General features: G+C 41.8%; 1 protein-coding gene across 1 annotated transcript in view; it reads right to left on the minus strand.

Moving 5' to 3' along the window:
• LOC136863263 (orcokinin peptides) overlaps positions 1–20,608 on the minus strand; it is a 338,617-nt gene that overhangs the window by 316,993 nt on the left and 1,016 nt on the right. The window lies entirely within an intron of this gene.

The raw sequence follows: 20,608 nt of genomic DNA on the forward strand, positions 1-20,608 counted from the left end.
AGTCACCAAAACATCTCCGTACAGGCTATGAAATCCCTTCGATGTTGTGTAGAACGGTTAGTTCTGTGCCTGGCTACCTTTGCCACCAGGAATTAACCTGTTACTTAGTGTCGGTGTAGGTTGAGTGAACCTCAGGATCATGTACCTTTTCAGAGGTGGACGTCTCGTTTCTGAATATTTCGACTTATTGACGGGAAATCGAACCAACTTCCTGCCAGATGAATCGAGCACGCCTGTACAGCCTAGGCAACCACTTCTTAAGAGTTAAAACTTCAAAAACCGTAAGTGAAGTAAGTACTGTATTTGCAAAACAGTATTTGAGGAGTGGGCCTGACAGAATTTTTTAAAAAATGTTTACACAGTAGGTACAGCAGAATATAAAATAATAAGTGAAGAAAGAAGTAGCACCAATGTAAACTGATCAATAATGTCGCACACGGTCTTGGCTAATAAATCGGATGTCCTCTCTCTCCTTCCAAATTGTAGAAATCGTTGAATGTGATACTCCCAGTTCCTTGCCGAGATTGAGGTTTGTTTCCCCATTTTGTAATCGCCTCATTATTTATAAATTTTCTTCAAAATCAAACACTTTTCCTTTCCTTTACAACTTCTTCACAGCGATGCTTGCTTTCATTATTTGACAGACTGATTTGCAATCAATAATATGCTTAAAACAAGGGTTTGAAAAGAAGCTTTACCGGGCGAGTTAGCCGTGCGCTTAGGGGCGCACTGCTGTGAGCTTGCATCCGGGAGATAGTGGGTTGGTACCCCATTATCGGCAGCCCTGAACATGGTTTTCCGTGGTTTATCATTTTTCACACCAGACAAATGCTGGGACTGTACATTAACTAAGGTCACCGCCGCTTCCTTTCCACCCCTAGGCTTCTCCTATCCCATCGTCGCCATAAGACCTATCTGTGTCTGTGCGACGTTAAACAAACTGTGAAAAAAAGCTTTTCATTGTTGTCGGCAATCCTCAAACGCATAACAAACAAAAATGCACATTTGACGTTATAGTCGATACAGTTTTCCAAAAATGTGATGAAAATACACCGTTTTATACGACACGTCATAATAAGCGATGCCGTACTAAGCGAATTAATAATAATAATAATAATAATAATAATAATAATAATAATAATAATAATGCCATTTGCTTTACGTACCACTAACCACTCCTTTACGGTTTTCGGAGACGCCGAGGTGCCGGAATTCAGTCCCGCAGGAGTTCTTTTAAGTGCCAGTAAATCTACCGACACGAGACTGACGTATTTGAGCACCTTCAAATACCACCGGACTGAGCCAGGATCGAACCTGCCAAGTTGGGGTCAGAAGGCCAGCGCCTTAACCGTCTGAGCCACTCAGCCCGGCACTAAGCGAATTCTTAAATACAATATTTATATAGGATTCAGACGGGACCGTTAGATTTCGCCGTTATATGAAATACTGAACCCATAATTCTACGATGAAAAATAATTGCAGATATTTATTTCAACTACAAGTAACTTTTTTGAGAGTAGCCATGTTTTATTTCAAGAGCCTCGCTATCTGTGGGAACAGAACTCACCGTGATGAGCGAGCCACCCTCTCATGAAATGCCGGGACACTTCGGTTGATATCGAGTACTGACTAATTTAGCAATTTTGGAAAATTCTTCATTCCGAGAGATTTTGGCGACATGGTTAATCCAGGAATAAAGGATCGAAATTATTAATAAACATTACAAGGAGACAGAATCCATGGGGTGAATATAAATGCAATTAAGCCTGGAGGAAATTTGGAATCCATACTAGCGGATTTGCGGCACGTGTCGAGGTCAATTCCTAAGAAAGCCCGCGAAGTTACATGTCGGAAATAAATTTGTTACGCCCGTTGCAAGCATGGGAAAAATATAAAATTAACACCAGAGTGAATTATAATTCTGTCTGAATTTGTGGAATAAATTTCAAGAAAATTGGTCCAGCGGATGTGGAATTAGGAGATCGCACCAGCAAGCTTCATGGTGAGGATAGCGTCCTCTCAGAGGGTATAAAAGAAATCCCCTCCACCGACATTTACCCATTCTATCTGAAGGTCTGGACGGTGGAACCCACGTCGCTCGTCTACGAGAAAGTGCGGGATTTGTGTCTTAAAATTAACTTATGTTGTCTTTTCATGGGAATGGTTTAAGTAGAGTATTTAACTGAAGGTGATAGAAATTTTCCTGAGCTTCCGCCGACGAAAACTTGAAAGCATAGATATCTGCTTAAAATACATAGCTGAATTAATCTTATTACCTTGTGTGTGTTTAATATTGTCAAAGGGGGTTTGAAGGCTAGTCAGAGAAGGTCTGATTTCGTTATGTTCGGAACTCCTGTTATTATTAGGGTGGACGAGGACAGAGTCCTGGGAAACAGTCGCAGTCGACAGCAGAGAGGGAAGTTCGTCGCACGAGTAAAGCGAGGAAAGTGCGTCATTTGTGTTGTTAATCAATAGCGAGTGTAAGATCTGTGTATTTTTAAGTAATCTATAAGAATATGATGTATTCTGCCAACATGAGGGGCTAAATCCCAGGTCATCTGCTAAATGTATCCGGAATCTCCAAGATGACTACTTACAGGTCTGTCTATATTTTGTATTAATGTTGTAGATAGAATTTTTTGTTCCAATAATATTTCCAGTGCGTGTGTCGAATTTGTATTTAATAATGATCAGGCGAAAGTGTTATATTTTGGGTCGTCGTGTGAAAATCTTCACGGCAGTAAAAATCACGTTGAGAAACTGTAAAGTGCGAAGTTTAAATAATGTGTTAAAATTCTTTGAGATAATGTTCAAACTGAGTATTGTTAGGAAGATGATAACGATAATATAGTCGCAGCCAACATGATAATTTCGAATATCCTTTGATTTCAGAAAGATTTAAGTGAAATAATAATAATAATAATAATAATAATAATAATAATGATATTTACAGCGGGATAAAAAATTTCGATCTTAAACATGTATTTAACCGTAAGATTTGCGTTCGTGTCGAAATCCAGTGAAGTCTGAAAAAGTTATATTTATTCGTGGGAAGTTAATTTTTGTAACACCGTGTATCTTGTGATATGGGAAATCACGGTATGTTATTTTGTCCTTGTGATACGAGAAAAGTTGTAATAAAGTGAATTAAATGTTTCTTATAAGATTGTTTGTTTGAAAGGTTTTGAAATAGAAAGAAATGGATTTTGTCGGAATGGTATGTTGAGAGAATAGTTATGTAGACGTTGAATGCATGGGAAGCCTGTATTTCATGAGTAATGCCGCCGTGATGATAGGCGATGAAAATTTTTTGAGACAGGCTATATTTGCCGATGGCGAATAATTTTTGAGACAGGCTGTTTATTAAATGTGATATTCCTGAGGCAGGCTGTATTGAGATTCCGTTGGCAATCAGGAACAGCTGACCGGTTGAATGGTGGTCAAAGTCGAAGTGAGTGCTTTGGTACGCACATTATGATTTCAAGTCAAGAACTCCCCGTGAAAAACAATTTCTGTAGAAGATTGTAACTCTTGGCAGTTGAGTCCAAATGACGATTTATGTAGTCAGCATAGTGAATGTTATAGTACGCACCTCAAGAATAGAAGGGTATTCTGAAATATACGGTTGGTTTTATTTAACTGTGGTAACAAATTTTCATTCAGTAAATTTATTATTACGAGACGGGATTATCATTAAATCGGAAACATTGTGGGATGAGATATTGGACGTTATTAAAGTGATAATTTGGCTGTGTAGATTCATTGAATATTTGCTTCACTGGCTAGTTTATGGATATGAAGGTTTGAAACAGTGAGATGGTAGCGATTTTTGGGCCTCACCCTAGAATTACGGTGTGGATTTTTGTGATGGTGGTGATGACTGTTTTGGCGATATTCACGTAATGTTAGTTGTGTGCAGAAAGTTATTATTATTTTTCCAAACTTCACTGCGTGTGTCGAGATCGTGTTTGAGTCGTGGGTTGAGTATCCGCGCGTTATTAATTTTAATTTTTACGTTTATTGACGAGATCAGGACTTGGTTGCATTTCCAGACTTGCGTTCATTCTGTGGCAAGATTCGTTTCATTGTGGTGATGATGATGATGCTTGTTGTTTTAAGGGGCCTAACATCGAAGGTCATCGGCCCTCGTTTCATTGTGTGCTATAGTTTCGACAAGGTTTCAAGCTAAATAACAGTAATTATGTTTAAAGTTACGATTTGCCTGACATTTTAGAGGATGAATAGACATCCCAGTTTCCGCTCGACAATAGATTTAGGACTTTACGCGTTATCATAGGAGTATACTGATGAGTTGACATCCCCATTTACGCTCAACGATAGGTTTAGGATGCTGTGTGTGTATATAGATGTTATCGTTAGGGTGTCGTCTGTATATAGCCAAGTCTTAGGTTAGGTGTTTTGGCGAAGTGACTTGAACGATAGTAGTGTCTGCAGTAGTGTATGAAATGCGAAGAGTGTTAGCAAAGTAATATTGAGGCCATGTTTCGGCACAGCCCTTACCAGCTGAAAGGTGTTTACATATGATTATGGAACCACTAGTGGCATAAACGTGAGGGTTGTCCAGCATTGGATACTCAGCTAACGGTGATGGATTATTACTGCTGTTTGCCACGCGTGTTTAAATTCATTGAACTTTAGTATTTTTGATTCATTTCCGGACTTAATTATTTTGTCGTTCAGACGTCCGAGTGCTTTGATAGTGTGCGTGTTGACACTTAGCTTATTTCTGTGAGACTTGAGTTACGAATGCGGTTTCGATTCGTCAGCATTGAATATACTTTATTTTCAATTTTCGTTCTTTCATTTGATAATAGGTATGACTTTCATCTATCAATAAATTGTTGTTAGTTTATTGGGACAAACATAACTAGGCGTACTTGTAAGGGTAGTCAGAATCTGTAAAATGGAAAGAATTCCGCAGATTGTTTTGGTATTTTCGTCTTTTATTTTATCATGTGGACTTGTAATTTTATTAAACTCAACATAACCGTTTATAACCTGAAAGTTGGTTTTGTAAGAATATTTTTTAAGTGTGTTACCACGTTTTTCTTTAACTTCAGTGTTTAGCATTTCTTCTAAATTCATGATGGATAAGTGCTTCCTGCATTCCGGAGTTTTGTTCCTTCGAAACGACGTAACGTAACATCCTCTCGGATCGAGTTGTTGTTGGTTCCTTCTGAACAGATGTTTGGGGATGCATGTTTCAGCATCGGGAATATTCCATAACTTAAGGTTGTCACGAGATGACAATACATGGTGGAATTTTATTTTTAATTATGAGTGCTGCTGTTAACTTGTAGTGAACATCATGCTTTCCAGTAGTATTTCGCAACCTATCCAAAGCAACTGATAGTCAATTTGATTCGATTAAGGGTCCATTCGGTGGGTGTTCCCATATCCGACAGGGTATTTGACTGGTGGATAACCTTAATTAAATGTAAATCTCTGGAATTCTACTTGTTGAAGGCCAGATTTTCCACGGATCGTGTGGATTAATTCTCAGTTATCGTTTGGATCAAAAGGTGCCCGATTTTTAGGTTTTGTTTTCATTTTTCCAGTTTTCGCTGTCCACTAATTTGTGATATTTTCTATTTTCCTTCGAAGAAGGTTCTTCGATAAATGTAAAAGATAAAACTCACGCAATGCAATGTGACTGCGTTTAAATGTTAAATAATTAATTTTTTCTCTGATGAATGATTTATAACTTTTTTTTTTTTTTTGCATTTTGATAATTCAGTAAATTTTTTTTTTTTGCTAGTTGCTTTACGTCGCACCGATACAGATAGGTCTTATGGCGACGATGGGACAGGAAAGGACTACGAGTGGGAGGGAGGTGGCCGTGGCCTTAATTAAGGTACATCCCCAGCATTTGCCTGGTATGCCAATAAAAGTTAGTAAGCACATATTTGCTCCCCATTTCAAGTAGTTAGGCTCTCTTCTGAACCCCATCGTTTGGTCAAGATCGTGATCGAAATATACCCGCTACGACCCCAAAATTTAAGAGTTCGATATTGCTCTTTTGCAGCAGCTGTGGCCGACCACCGATGGAATAGTAAGTTCAAGGGTTCAATACGTCGTTATAAGCGATGTCGTAAATACTGTTCCGACTGTATAACTTACGTTCTTTTTGTTTTATCTTGTTTGGTATTATATTTTTGGATATTAATCGGTACATTTATGTTACATTGGCATTTAGTTACAGCCTTGGTCCTACTTGTAATTAAATTTCAACAAATACATTTCGAAATTACATGCACGTGGTTTGGTATAGTTACTGAGGAATCTATACTATTACACTAGTGTCCAAGATTTAAGCATAAGTTACGAGTAAGCAGGGCAACAGGAAATAGAACGCAAATCGGTCGACATATGGACCTACCAACCTTACGTGTTCGCTCTTGCGAAGGACCGCAAGGTAAACACAGGCAGTATCTGCGCCCCATATTCCCTCAGTCGTGTTTGCCCTGTTATAGTGTGCGGAGTGTAGCCTCGTGGTGAACGTGACAACATAATGGCACAACGACGCCATTTGGACCCCGTTTTGCAGGGTAGAATACTCGGCCGCCTGTAAGCAGGCCAGACACAGACCGAAGTCGCCGTATCCTTGAATGTGCCACAATGTGTCATTTCCAGGCTTTGGAGACGATTTCGAGACACAGGAGATGTTAGACGTAGGCCAGTACCAGGTCGACCAAGTGTAACCACCCCACAGCAGGACCGAGATCTGGCCTTAACCACCCGACAAAATCAGGGTGCATCTGCAAGACAATTGTCGGTGGAGCTCGCAACCGTCTCAGGGGTTGCCGTTTCCTAGCAAACTGTTACCGGAGGCTCAGAACAGCAGGGCTGTTTGTTCGACGTTTAGCGGTGTGCGCCCCGCTCACTCCAGCACAGAGACGGACCCATTTACTGTGGAGCCGTCAACATCGAAACTGGACCATGAATGAATGGAGGCATGTGCTCTTCACAGATAAATCCCGCTTCAGTTTGCAGAACGATTCCCGTCGCACATTAATCTGGAGAGAACCAGGTAGCCGACACAACCACAAGAACATCGTGGAACGGGACCAGTATGGTGGTGGTGGCGTCATGGTGTGGAGCGGCATCATGTTGAATGGCCGTGCGGACCTGCACATTTTCATGGGTGGTCCGAGGAACACTGTGAACGCTCGATGATACAGGGATGAGGTACTGAGACCACATATTCGACTCTTCAGAGGTGCAGTTGGTCCAGACTTTCTCTTAATGGACGATAATGTCCGACCGCACCGCGCTGCTCTAGTGGATGAATTTCTTGCTGGGAAAGACATTCATCGCATGGACTAGCCAGCGAGGTCTGCGGATCTGATTCCTATAGAACATGCCTGGGATGCATTGGGGAAGCGAATTGCATCCCGTTAGCCCCCACTAAGGACCCTCCAAGACATTCGCATTGCCCTTTCGGAGCAATGGGATCGACTGCCACAAGAGTTCTTGGACCATCTGATAGAGAGCATGCCACGTCCCTGCGAAGCATATGTGGCCGTTAGGGGTAACCATACACCCTATTAACAGCATATGTTTTGTGGAAGACATTGCCAAGTTTTGTTAGTTGTTGTCAAAGGTGTAATTTAGCTATCAGAACATTTCTGACACTGTTTTTTCGGACAAGCTGTGTGACATATGGTGTGTGATTCAGCTTCCGTTTGTTCAGCAATCCTTCTGACATTCCTATCAGGCGATATGGTCTCGTGTAGTGATTATGCTTAACTTTTGGACACTAGTGTAGATAGGTTTCACACGGTGCCCCTACAGCTTAAAATAATGATAAGATCTTCCTCTTTATAAAATACGTTATGCCCCTGTTGTACTATTGCGCGGCGTGTTGGTTGGTTGGATGGTTGGTTGGTTGATTTCTTTACGAAAAATTATTCTATACAAAGCCTTCATATCATTCTGATAATCCCTTTGTGCGAATTATCACTATTGCTTGTTTCTGTGGTCGTAGGTAGTGTGGTACGTCGTGTGTAGAGTAAATGAATAAAAGAGTATTGGAACAAACCGAAATGTCCAGTTCCCGACTCGCAGGAATTAATCACTCAATTTAGACTCCCGATTGAGCTGAGAATTGAACCCGAGACCCTCTGAGCCGAAAATCTCGTAGCTGGCTATTCAAACAAGGCCCGAGCTTGCGAATTAATTTAGTAATCGAACACAATGCGCAAGCTGTTGAGTTAAACACTACCCCTCTAGTGTGTTGTGCGATGTGACGTTAATGAGGTTGTATTTAGCAGTTATCTGTCACTGTTTTCCAGCATTCAACAACGTTATAATAAAGGTAATTTTCACTAGATGGATTGTTATTCATATCAGTTATAGAATGAGAGAAGAGAAGAGGAGTTTATTCTAGGGTTCGCGCAGTGGCTCGTGCGATGTAGTGCTTCGCCGTTTTTTGAAGCCTACGCGTGTTCCTAATGTACACTACAGTTTTTAATTTTTTAGCAATTTGCTTCACGTCGCACCGACGCGGATAAGTCTTATGACGTCCATAGGACAGGAAAGGGCTATGACTGGGAAGGAATCGACCGTGGCCTGGATTAACGTACAGCCTCAGCATTTGCCTGGTGTGAAAATGGGAAACCACGGAAAACTATCTTCCGGGCTGCTGACGGTAGGATTCGAACCCCGTATCTCCAGAATGCAGGTTCACAGCTACATGAACCAAATCTCGCAACCACTCGCTTGGTCCATACATATTTTATGACAATAAATACACATTTCGTTTATGAAAAACAAACAAACAAACAAACAAACAAACAAACAAACAAACAAACAAACAAACAAACAAACAAACAAACAAAGAAACAAACAAACACCAATTTCAATTATGCAAGTAGCCCGGTAGGTAGTTTGGGAGATCACACGCAGTTCTGCCTGCAATTTCAATTTAATCTCTTCAAATGAGTGGAACTATCGTCCTTTCAGTGTGAATTTCAGTTTGCGGAATAGGCAAAATCTGCTAGGACTATGTCAGGTGAGTAGGATGGATGAAGTAGCACAGTTTCCCTCCGAAGGCTAGTTGGATCCTCAACAGGTTAATCATTAGTTGCCATAGATGGCCTAGGTGTCACTGAAGAGGCGTACTAGGGAAATCAGGAGTGAGGTAGCTTCCCGTTGCTTTCCTCACTGAGCCAGATGTTGCTATTGCACATCAGTCTGCCAAGCCCACTGAAATGCGTGCACCAACCGACCCTATGGGCGACATTTTCACACCGTTCATAGCAGGGACTGGCTGCATAAGGACTGGCATTACTAGAGTCAGTCATACCTCAGCCACTTTCATATTGTCAAAGCCAAGTATAAGACTGAGACAGGTCAATGAAAGTAACAATTTTATTCTAGCCCATACCAGAAGACATAGTGCACTGTAAACACTACATCTTGCCAGCAAAGGCCTAACTTATTATTATTATTATTATTATTATTATTATTATTATTATTATTATTATTATTATTATTATTATTATTATTATTATTCACCGAGCGAATTGGCCGTGAGGATAGGGGCGCGTTGCTGTGAGCTTGCAATTGGGAGATAGTGGGTTCGAAACCCACTGCCGGCAGCCCTGAAGATGTTTTTTCGTGGTTTCCTATTTTCACACCAGACAAATGCTGACTGGGGCTGTGCCTTCATTAAGGCCACGGACGCTTCCTTCCCACTCCCAGGGCTTTCCAATCACATCGTTGCCTTATGGCCTATCTGTGTCGGTGTGACGTAAAGCAGACTGTAAAAGATTATTATTATTATTATTATTATTATTATTATTATTATTATTATTATTATTATTATGCAGCACGGTTCATTCCGTAGATAACGTACGGTTGTCGTATATTTTCTTTCAAGCTCATTGAGATCTGTACGCGTGCAGCTATTGTGATATAATGTGTGGGAAAGCAAAGGAGCAAGAGCAGCTCAGCACAACAAACTGCCGTTGCTACGCGTGATCTGATGATATGCTCTCTAAAAACCCTCGCAATCCCCATTTTAGCAAATTTCTCCCGTACATATCAATCGGTTATCAGACTGGCTACGCTTTAGTAACTAATGAAGTTCCGCTCAGTGTAATCACATGACAGATGGTCAGTGCTTTTTTTGTGGCGGTACGCAACGGTACGTAGTATTGGTACCTTTCTCTGGAAGGAAACAAAAACAGTGGACTGGATCTTATTCGGAATATTCCTATCACATATCCTACGAAGTGCTGGAAAATCAAGCTTACCGGGCGAGTTGGCCGTATGGTTAGGGGCGCTCAGCTATGAGCTCGCATACGAGAGATAGTGGGTTCGAATTCCACTGTCGACAGCCCTGAAGATGGTTTTCCGTGGTTTCCCATTTTTACACCAGGAAAATGCTGGGGCTGTACCTTACTTAAAGCCACGCCCGCTTCCTTCCTATTCTTAGGCCTTTTCTGTCCCATCGTCTCCATAAGACCTATCTGTGTCGGTGCGACGTAAAGCAAATTGAAAAAAAAAAACAAGCTTGTTTGTCTGCTTTTGTTACGCATCTATACATATAATGCTTACGAACATATGTCTGACGTTTCTTTAAACTGTTGATGTAAAATTATCATTCATTTCGTGTTAGTTCGGAGTTTAGGAAAGCTAAAGAGAGAATATTCGTCGTGTTGTTTCTTGCCCTTCCACATTCTTTTTTACTGGAATGCCATAGAGCAGGGGTTTGGTTTTATCATCTTTCAGCAAACTGATTTTGTCAAGAACAACCCAACGGTATCCGTACTGCGGTTAATGTCAATGTACCAGCAAAAACCTAGTAAATAGTTAAACATCATAGTTAATCTGGGGTTGATGTATGTTTACATTTAACTACTTTCGATGTTTTTAAATAATTTGAAAAGCATAACACACTTGTTTTGTATTTCCGAGGCAAGCGAGTTCCTAGTTATTTAGTAGGAGCAATGGGTGCAGGTGGTTCGCAAGGTAGAGAAGTGAAATTAAGCAAATAAATTATTTTGCACCGGTGTGCAATTGACGATTCTTTTGAACTGTCTCCTGAACCTGCGAACAGTGAGTCATGTGAAAGTGAAGGAAACATCGCAAGTACCGGTAGATTTACTGCAGTTCAAGAGGGAGACAATTCTCACCATGATGGGCACGATTGTTGGAAATTAACTCAGAAAAATTACTTCTTCCGAAGGAACGACTGGCTTTATGCGAAAAGTAAAATGCTAGGTTGTAAGGCATGCCGAGATTTTACAAATTTAGGACCAGAAATACAGATATTGATCCAGTTTCGTGTTTTAATTTAATATCTGTATTAATTATTATTTATTGTGAACATTAATATGAAGACTCTTCACCTTTCGTTCTATTAATTGGCAATAGGTTACAGGTCCACACAGCGGGTAGACTAGAAACGTGTGTGCATGCGATTGGTGTGTATACTTTTTTTTTGCTAGTGGCTTTACGTCGCACCGACACAGATAGGTCTTATGGCGACGATGGGACAGGAAAGGGCTAGGAGTGGGAAGCAAGCGGCCGTGGCCTTAATTGAGGTACAGCCCCAGCATTTGCCTGGTGTGAAAATGGGAAACCACGGAAAACCATCTTCAGGTCTGCCGACAGTGGGATTCGAACCTACTATCTCCCGAATACCGGATACTGGCCGCACTTAAGCGACTGCAGCTATCGAGCTCGGTGTATACTTTTGTAACATAAAGCGTGACCAAGAGGAAGGAATAAATAATTACCTATAGCAATATAACGAGTGCACTAGCACTAATCTAGAGAGAATCTAGAGCTCGAGTTGTACTTATTTTGACTATTTAGGGAATAGCTACAAAATTAAATAAGCGGGCCCTGCAGTGTAAGGGTAGCTCTTACCCGGAGGCCCCGGGTTTGATTCCCAAGCAGGGCAGGTTTTTTTTACCTCGATCTGGGGGCTAATTCGAGGTCCTCTCCGCTTACGTGATAACAATTAATTGAGGAGCTATCGGATGGTGAGATGGCGGCCATGGTCTAAAAAGCCGAGAGGATTCGTCGTGCTGACCACCCGACACCTCATAATCTGCACGCCTTCGGGCTGAGGAGCGGTCGCTTGGTAGGCCATGGCCCTTCGGGTACAATTCCAACAAAATCAGTGGCATTACGCGTGCTTAAATTAGGGTTGTCCATGTCAGTAGAACTGAGCGAGTTGGCAATGTGGTTGGGGGCGGGTAGATGTGAGCTTGCATTCGGAAGATAGTGGATTCGAACCCCACTGTTGGCAGTCCTGAAGATGGTTTTCCGTGGTTTCCCATTTTCACACTAGACAAATGCTGGGGCTGTACCTTAATTAAGGCCACGGTCCATATTATTATTATTATTATTATTATTATACCCGCCGTACAACGCGAGTTGGCCACGTGATTAGGGTCACGTAGCTGTGACCCTGCATTCGGGGGATGTAGGGTTCGAATCCCACCGTCGTCGGAGGCTCTGAAGTTGGCCACTACCTTCCCAATCCTAGCCCTTCCACATCCTTCGATGTGATAATGTGATGTTAAACCACTAGCAAAAAGTATTAAAAATAAGAATAAAAATGACCCGTGGTGTAGGGGTAGTGCGCCTGCCTCTTACCTGGGGGCTCCGGATTCAATTTCAGGTCAGCCCAGAGATTTTAATTCTGTGCTGAGGGCTGCAAGGGGGTGCACTCTGCCTCATGAGACCAACTGAGGTTATATGTGTTATGAGAGACAACGGACCTGGTCACGTAAGTTTTTTTTTTGCTAGGGGCTTTACGTCGCACCGACACAGATAGGTCTTATGGCGACGATGGGATAGGAAAGGCCTAGGAGTTGGAAGGAAGCGGCCGTGGCCTTAATTAAGGTACAGCCCCAGCATTTGCCTGGTGTGAAAATGGGAAACCACGGAAAACCATTTTCAGGGCTGTCAATAGTGGGATTCGAACCTACTATCACCCGGATGCAAGCTCACAGCCGCGCGCCTCTACGCGCACGGCCAACTCGCCCGGTGTCACGTAGTTGAACAATACGGTTGAGAATCTCGTAACGAGGAGCACGTTACACTGCGCTCTCTGCAAGTTATCTGGCTAGACAGCATAGGAGACCAAAGGCTTCAATGGCGTGTTTGCTTCTTTTAGTATCACCCATCCGCAGATGGCCCAGTACATCCCGACTCGGCCATTCGTGAAGGAGATCTTACTTGTAAGTGGGAAGTAACGGAATCAAATGAGAATAATTCCGGAATGAATCAGAGTTGCATTAGATTGGCGATGGATATCTTGTCAGTTTTGTAGAGAAAATATCTACTAAACTCAGGCGAACAAGAGAGCAAGCATTGGTAAGAATATACGGTACTGATTGGTAACGTCGTTACAGAGTACACATCCCTCCAACATGGCTCATCTCCGTTTCAGATAATGAAAGCCCCTGAAGGAGTGGAAGGCAATGGATTCTAGCGTTGGTCCAGCCAACTTTTCCCCAGGAATCAATTTGAAACTAATTCCTGCTGAAGGCTGGGTGACTTTTTTTCTTACAATTTGTTTTACGTCGCACTGACACAGATAGGTCTTATGGCGACGACGGGATAGGAAAGGTCGGCCGTGGCCTTAATTAAGGTACAGCCCCAGCATTTTGCCTGGTGTGAAAATGGGAAACCAAGGAAAACCATCTTCAGGGCTGCCGACAGTGGGGCTCGAACCCACTATCTCCCGGATGTAAGCTCACAGCCGCGTGCCCCTAACCGCACGGCCAACTCGCCCGGTTTTATAATTTTTAGACCTGACTACGACTCGAGCGCGAGTCCTTTCAGATGAACCAAACATTGATGTCAGTATTCACCTACTTATATTGCGTCGGCGGGAAAGTATTGCCATTTGGAATATATTACTGCTTGACATTGTAATGACTGGGAGAGAAAGGGTGGTCGCCTTCTCCAGCGCAACTCCAATCAACAGTGTACGAAAAGGAGAACATTATTCCAAGAAATTTGAATTGTAAATTTCCTGTTATTTTATAAAGAGATAAATGTGTTTGTGGAGGCATGATGCAACATGTCACGCCGAATAATACGTTACATTTAAAATAGATTACATGTTGCAGAAGTACTTAAATTCAAACGTTTCGGTGAACAATCGTAAATACAGAAATGGGACATCTGAGAATGAATTAACCATCGGCGTAAACTTAACCAGGGGACACTCGAAACTTGGTTTCAAGGCCAATACCTGTGTGTAATTAGAGCCTCTGAATCCTGTGCGATATTGATGTTTGTACCTGCTCAACGCTTTTGTAATCTACGAACCAGTTATGCTTATGAAGGGCTGGTTGTAACTCAGTCGGGCTGAATGGATCAGACCATAGAACGCTGGCTCTCTGAACTAAAGCTAGCAGTTCGACCACGGTTTACTCCACTGGTATTTAAAGGTGCTCAAATACTCCAGCTTCGTGGCGGTAGTTTTACGGGCACGTGAAATGACTAGTTATGGACAAAATTCTGGCACCCCGTTGCCTCCGAAAACCGTAAAAGTAGTCGATGGGAGGTAAAAAACCATTATTATTATTATTATTATTATTATTATTATTATTATTATTATTATTATGTCCGGCTCCATGGCTAAATGGTTAGCGTGCTGGCCTTTGGTCAAAGGAGTCCCGGGTTCGATCCCCGGTAGGGTCGGGAATTTTAACCACAATTGGTTAATTTCTCTGGCAAGGGGACTGGGTATATGTGCCGTATTGATCATCATTTCAGCCTCATCACGACGCGTAGGTCGCCTACGAGCGTCAAATCAAAAGACCTGCTCAAGGCCTCTCCGGAGGCCGCAGTACGTTAGGACTCGATGTTGAATGGTTTGATGGCAAGATGTGAATAATCGTAGAACACTGGCATTTAAATTCTAATTCTGAATTTGTTCCCGTAACTCTGAGCTTAAGCGGTGGGTGTATAACAAGTGGGGTGAAAAACTGCTTGTAAACTTCATTGCTGGACATGTTCAGCGAAACTAAAGGATTTAGTGAGTGGAGTACTTACCCACACTGATATTCATAGACACATTTGACGGCTGGGCTGAGTAGCTCAGGCGGTTGAGCGCTAGTTGTCTGATTTCAAGTTGGTGGGTTCCATTCCAACCTAGCCCGGTGGTGTTTGAAGGTGCTCAAATACTCCAACCTCGTGTCGGTAGATTGACTGCCACCTACAGGAACTCCCGCGGGACAAAATTCTGGCTCTTCTGCGTCTCCGAAGACGGGACGAAAAACCAATGATATTTTTTACAGTTGGCTTTACGTTACACCGACACAGGTAGATGTTATAGCGACGATTGGACAGGATACGGCTAGGACTGGGAAGGAAGCGGCCGTGGCCTTAATTAAGGCACATCCCAGCATTTACCGGTGTGGAAATGGGAAACCACGGAAAACCATCTTCGGGGCTGCTCACAGTGGAGTTCGAACCCACTATCTCCCGAATGCAAGTTTACAGCTGCGCGCTCCTAACCGCACGGCCAATCGCTCTGCGTTATTATTATTATTATTATTATTATTATTATTATTATTATTATTATTATTACAAGACGTGGTTGCTTACCGAAAGCTTTAAAGGTGTCCTTGTTTCATCCGCAAGGACGTGGGTTCGATTGCCCATCGAGAAGTTGATTTTAACTCGTGGAGAGGCATAAGGCCGTGAGGTTCACTCAGCCTACACCAAAAATGAGTACCATGTTAATTTATGGAAGCGAATGCGATTGGACAAAAAGTAACTACTCTGTCCCACTTAGTGCCGCCATTTTAATTAATGTAAGCCTTTACTTTCCGCATACCTCCAAGGGCCTCCAATGGCTTTTATCTTGTCTATAATCGATTTAAACGTACGATTGAATGATATCACATTCGTTTTAGTGTAATTATCTGCACACTGCATTTAGTATCGTACGCGGAATGAATCACCTCACTTTATCACCAGAAATGGTGTTATTTTGAAATATTATTTCAAAGGGTCAGAGTTAGAAGAGGGACTCATGAAATTTAGGGAGAGATATTCTCGAGCTGTGTAATGCAAAAGAAATCTCAACGTGAGGTTTATTTCTAATCTAAGCGCCCTATAATTTCCTAGATATGTGAAATGAGAATAAATGGATTAATGGCAGCGCTTAGTATATTGTTCTGATTCAATTATGTGTGAAGTTTCTGCGACGTAAAATGAATTGAGGAAGTGCCGTTAATTCGCATTTTCGTCGCATTTAACGAAATAAGCTCCCTCTCTGAGACCTCTCGAATAGTTCAGTAGCTCAGACGATAGACAGCTGGATTTCTGAGTGGGTTTGATCCCGTCTGTGTCCTATGTACAAGAAGGTGCTCATATACGCCGATCTCGTATCGGAAGATTTACCGGTACTGTTCGTAAAGGAACAACTCCGGAACAAGATATCCAGCATCACTCTGTCTGCGTGTATAGTGGGACATAAAACCAATAGGCGAAACATAACTATCATCAGTTAAGGATTTGGGGTAGCTAGTTCGAATTCGGCTTAAGACGTAATACTATTATATCATTTAAGTGAGAGCCGAGGTTAGGGATAGTGGAAGCCTTTACCTTCCACCCCTCCAAGGGCCTTCATGGCCTGTGCAGAGAGAGACTTTTGATTATTTAAGTGACATTGATCCCTTTATATGTAACTACTTATGAGAATAACAACAATAATAATAATAATAATAATAATAATAATAATAATAATAATAATAATAATAATAATAATAATAATATTATTAATAATAATAATGTTATTTGCTTTACGTCCCACTAACTACTCTTACGGTTTTCAGAGACGCCGAGGTGCCGGAATTTTGTCCCACAGGAGTTCCTTTAAGTGCCAATAAATCTACCGACACGAGTCTGACGTATTTGAGCACCTGCAAATAGCACCGGAATGAGTCAGGATCGAAACTGCGAAGTTGGGGTCAGAAGGCCAGCACCTCAACCGCCTGAGCCACTCAGCCCGGCGAGATAAATACCGGTAGCTAGCTGAGTGGACATTGAGTCCTCTGCCAAATATATTTTCATAACATAACACTTCTCAAATACTGGTGAAAGGACTAATATTATTTACATAGCTGTCAGCTGGCATTCGGGAGATAGTAGATTTGAACCCCACTGTCGGCGGCTCTAGAGATAGTTTTCCGCGGTTTCCCATTTTCACATCTGACAAATGCTAGAGCTGTACCTTAATTAAGGTCATGGTCGCTTCCTTCCAAATCCTAGCTCTTTCCTATCCCATCGTCACCCTACGACCTAGCTGTGTCGACGTGACCTAAAGGAAATTGTAAATGTACAGTACAGTATAGGTAGCATTGTCGTGTGATAACGATGTTTGATCTGTGGGCATCGACTCGTTGGCTGAATGGTCAGCGTACTGGCCTTCGGTTCAGAGGGTCCCGGGTTCGATTCCCGGCCGGGTCGGGGATTTTAACCTTCATTGGTTAATTCCAATGGCCCGGGGGCTGGGTGTTCGTGCTGTCCCCAACATCCCTGCAACTCCCACACCACACATAACAATATCCTCCACCACAATAACACGCAGTTACCTACACATGGTAGATGCCGCCCACCCTCATCGGAGGGTCTGCCTTACAAGGGCTGCACTCGGCTAGAAATAGCCACACGAAATTATTATATCTGTGGGCATTAGCCTTTTTCCGTAAATGAAACCACGGACGTGGATTCGAACCCCACTCTCGGAAGACATGAAGATAGTTTCCCATGGTTTCCAATTTTCACACCTAATGGTCAGCGTACTGGCCTTCGGTTCAGAGGGTCCCGGGTTCGATTCCCGGCCGGGTCGGGGATTTTAACCTTCATTGGTTAATTCCAATGGCCCGGGGGCTGGATGTTCGTGCTGTCCCCAACATCCCTGCAACTCCCACACCACACATAACACTATCCTCCACCACAATAACACGCCTTAATTAAGGCCACGGTCGCTTCCTTCCCACAGCCAGGCCTTTACTATCCCATCGTCGCCATAAGACCTATCTGTGTCGGTGCTGCGTAAAGCAACTTATAAAAAAGTAGCGGGTAGCTTACAGTAGTGTATGAGTCCTGAAAGTGTTTTTCCATGTCGTAAATATTTGATAAACTATGCCATTTCTGTTGTTGTCGAAAGAAGAACAGATACAAAGCAAGCAGACTTGTTTGTATTCATACAAGATTTTAAAAACGTAATATTTTTTTATAACTGTTAAAATAGAATTAAGTTATTTCTTCTGTAATCATATCGACGGTGCGTGAGCAGTAACTCGTATCGCACAATGCTCTTCCGATCTATTATCCTCCTTAAAACTGGCCACGCCTGCCAGTCACACATGTCCATCAGAGCAGCGTTCGTTGTGTTAAATTTCCTGTGCTAATGTGTAAATGAAAATGAGCCCTAAATGCATTCTACTGTAGGAGTGCGTAAATACTTCACGAAAATACTCATTCCTAACGTATGGTATAATAAGGCTCATTTTCCTTAACAAAATCGACATAGGAAAATGAACGCAAGGATGGACTGCATATCCATGTGTGGCTGACCAGTTTTAAGGAAAATAATGTATAAGAAGAGCATTACGGGGTACGAGGTATTGCTCGCGCACCGTCGATGTGTTTTCTTTATCAGATAGTTCATAAGTTCTTTTATTCAAAATTGGTTTCGGCAGACTGAATAATCTAACAGTTATAAATTAACTGAGTCGGACCTGAAAAGAGATGGCTTCGGACATCACAAAAAATAAAATAAAATAACGTACTCAAAGCGAGGGGCGTTCAATTTTACGTGGAGTATGAAGCACAGGGATGAGACCTCGTTAAATCCGTTGGCCACGACAGGCTGAGTGGCTCATACAGAAGAGCGTTGGCTTTATGAGCCCAAGTTGGTGGGTTCAATCCCAGCTCAGTCCAGTGATACTTTAAAGTGCATCGTGTCGTTAGAACTGCTCAAATATGAAGTCGTAAATAGCTGAGGCATTTCTAACACGAATATTATTTATGGAAGCTGTTGATGTCGAAACGGTGGCCTGGGTTCGATTTCCAGTACTGCCAGATATTTAAGAATGGCAGGAGGGTTGGTATATGGTTCAAATGGTACATGCAACTCACGTCTATCAGTGGTGTGCCTGAAAAGAGCTGCACCACCTCGGGATGAGGACACGAATTTACTTTCTTTTAATTACTACATGGGCCGGATTTCAAACTGTGATCGTCTTGCTGAGAATCCACAGATGTTCCTATCCAGCTATTACGTTCCAAAAAGTGAAATATTTCGGTGATCATGTCTAGACTGTTTAAAGTAGAAAACGAATTAAATGTGCTCTTTTTTTTGAACTGACATTAAATATTGTACCGAAAATACTACTCGAAGTCGTTTTTGGAAGCAGAGAGGGATGGCGATGACGTACATTATGGTAGTTAAAATCTTCAGTCAGAGTACAGTTAAGAGCAATTGAAGGAAACCTGCCCACATTACCATTCTTTAGATCCCATCTGAGGCGAAAATATGAAGAAAGTGGAATTCTACAAGGGAGCTATAAGTACTGATTCAATTCATGTTTACTTTGATACTCAGAGGATGATAAGGCTGAAAAACTGTTTCCTGACTCTACCTTGAATGCCTTAAGAATTTGTAAGACATAGTAAATGTTAAAGTTTAGAAACTACACGAGAAAAACAATATAAATATTACTCTGCCGGCCACGATAGGATGTACGTATGTAATTTTATTTGAATAATTTGACTAGACCTATATCATGGCTTCTTCTAACTCAAATAATAAATAATAACCTGTCATAATTTAGAAATAATAATAATAATTATTATCTCAATACAGTGTCGCAAATTAGACAGTCATATGGCCTCTTATCACTGTGCGTTACAGTAAGTTATGTGTCTGTGGCTGAGCTCAGCCTAAATGTCCTCTCACAGATGGAACACACCACTGTACAGACCTGCTTACAAGCTGAACGCTAGAATAGTCGTCTCCCAGTATGATCAGCAAACGCACTTAGGCCATATATCTCTCTCGCCCCTTAAAAGCCACCCCACACGTGAGACATTGGAACAGCCTTCTATCACTATGACTATCAATGTGTCCCTAAGAAAAACGACCGCTTAAATGCACTCCCACTAATAGAACAACCAATGGGCCTACCCCCGCTATGCGTAACGGTACATGACCCAAGAGAGGATTTAACCTAAAGGAGCTCCAAAGGAGTTTTATAAGAGGTCCCGCAAACAGAACGGAAGTCGATCCCCACTATGACTGCTAGTGAGTACCTGACAATGACTATCTGACTGTGTACATTGTTACCTATGGAATTTAATTACCTATGTAATCTAATCATTGTGTATTATTGTGTGTATGTCCATTGGCTGCAATAAATTATTATTATTATTATTATTATTATTATTATTATTATTATTATTATTATTATTATTATTATTATTATTATTATTATTATTATTATTATTACTTAATGTTGAATGCTTTTCACGTGTTTAACTGTTAACGATTACAAATTTAAATTCCAGAATAATACATATTAGATCAATAACTGAT

Source organism: Anabrus simplex, chromosome 2, assembly GCF_040414725.1.
Source record: "Anabrus simplex isolate iqAnaSimp1 chromosome 2, ASM4041472v1, whole genome shotgun sequence".
Classification (NCBI taxonomy): Eukaryota; Metazoa; Arthropoda; class Insecta; order Orthoptera; family Tettigoniidae; genus Anabrus; species Anabrus simplex.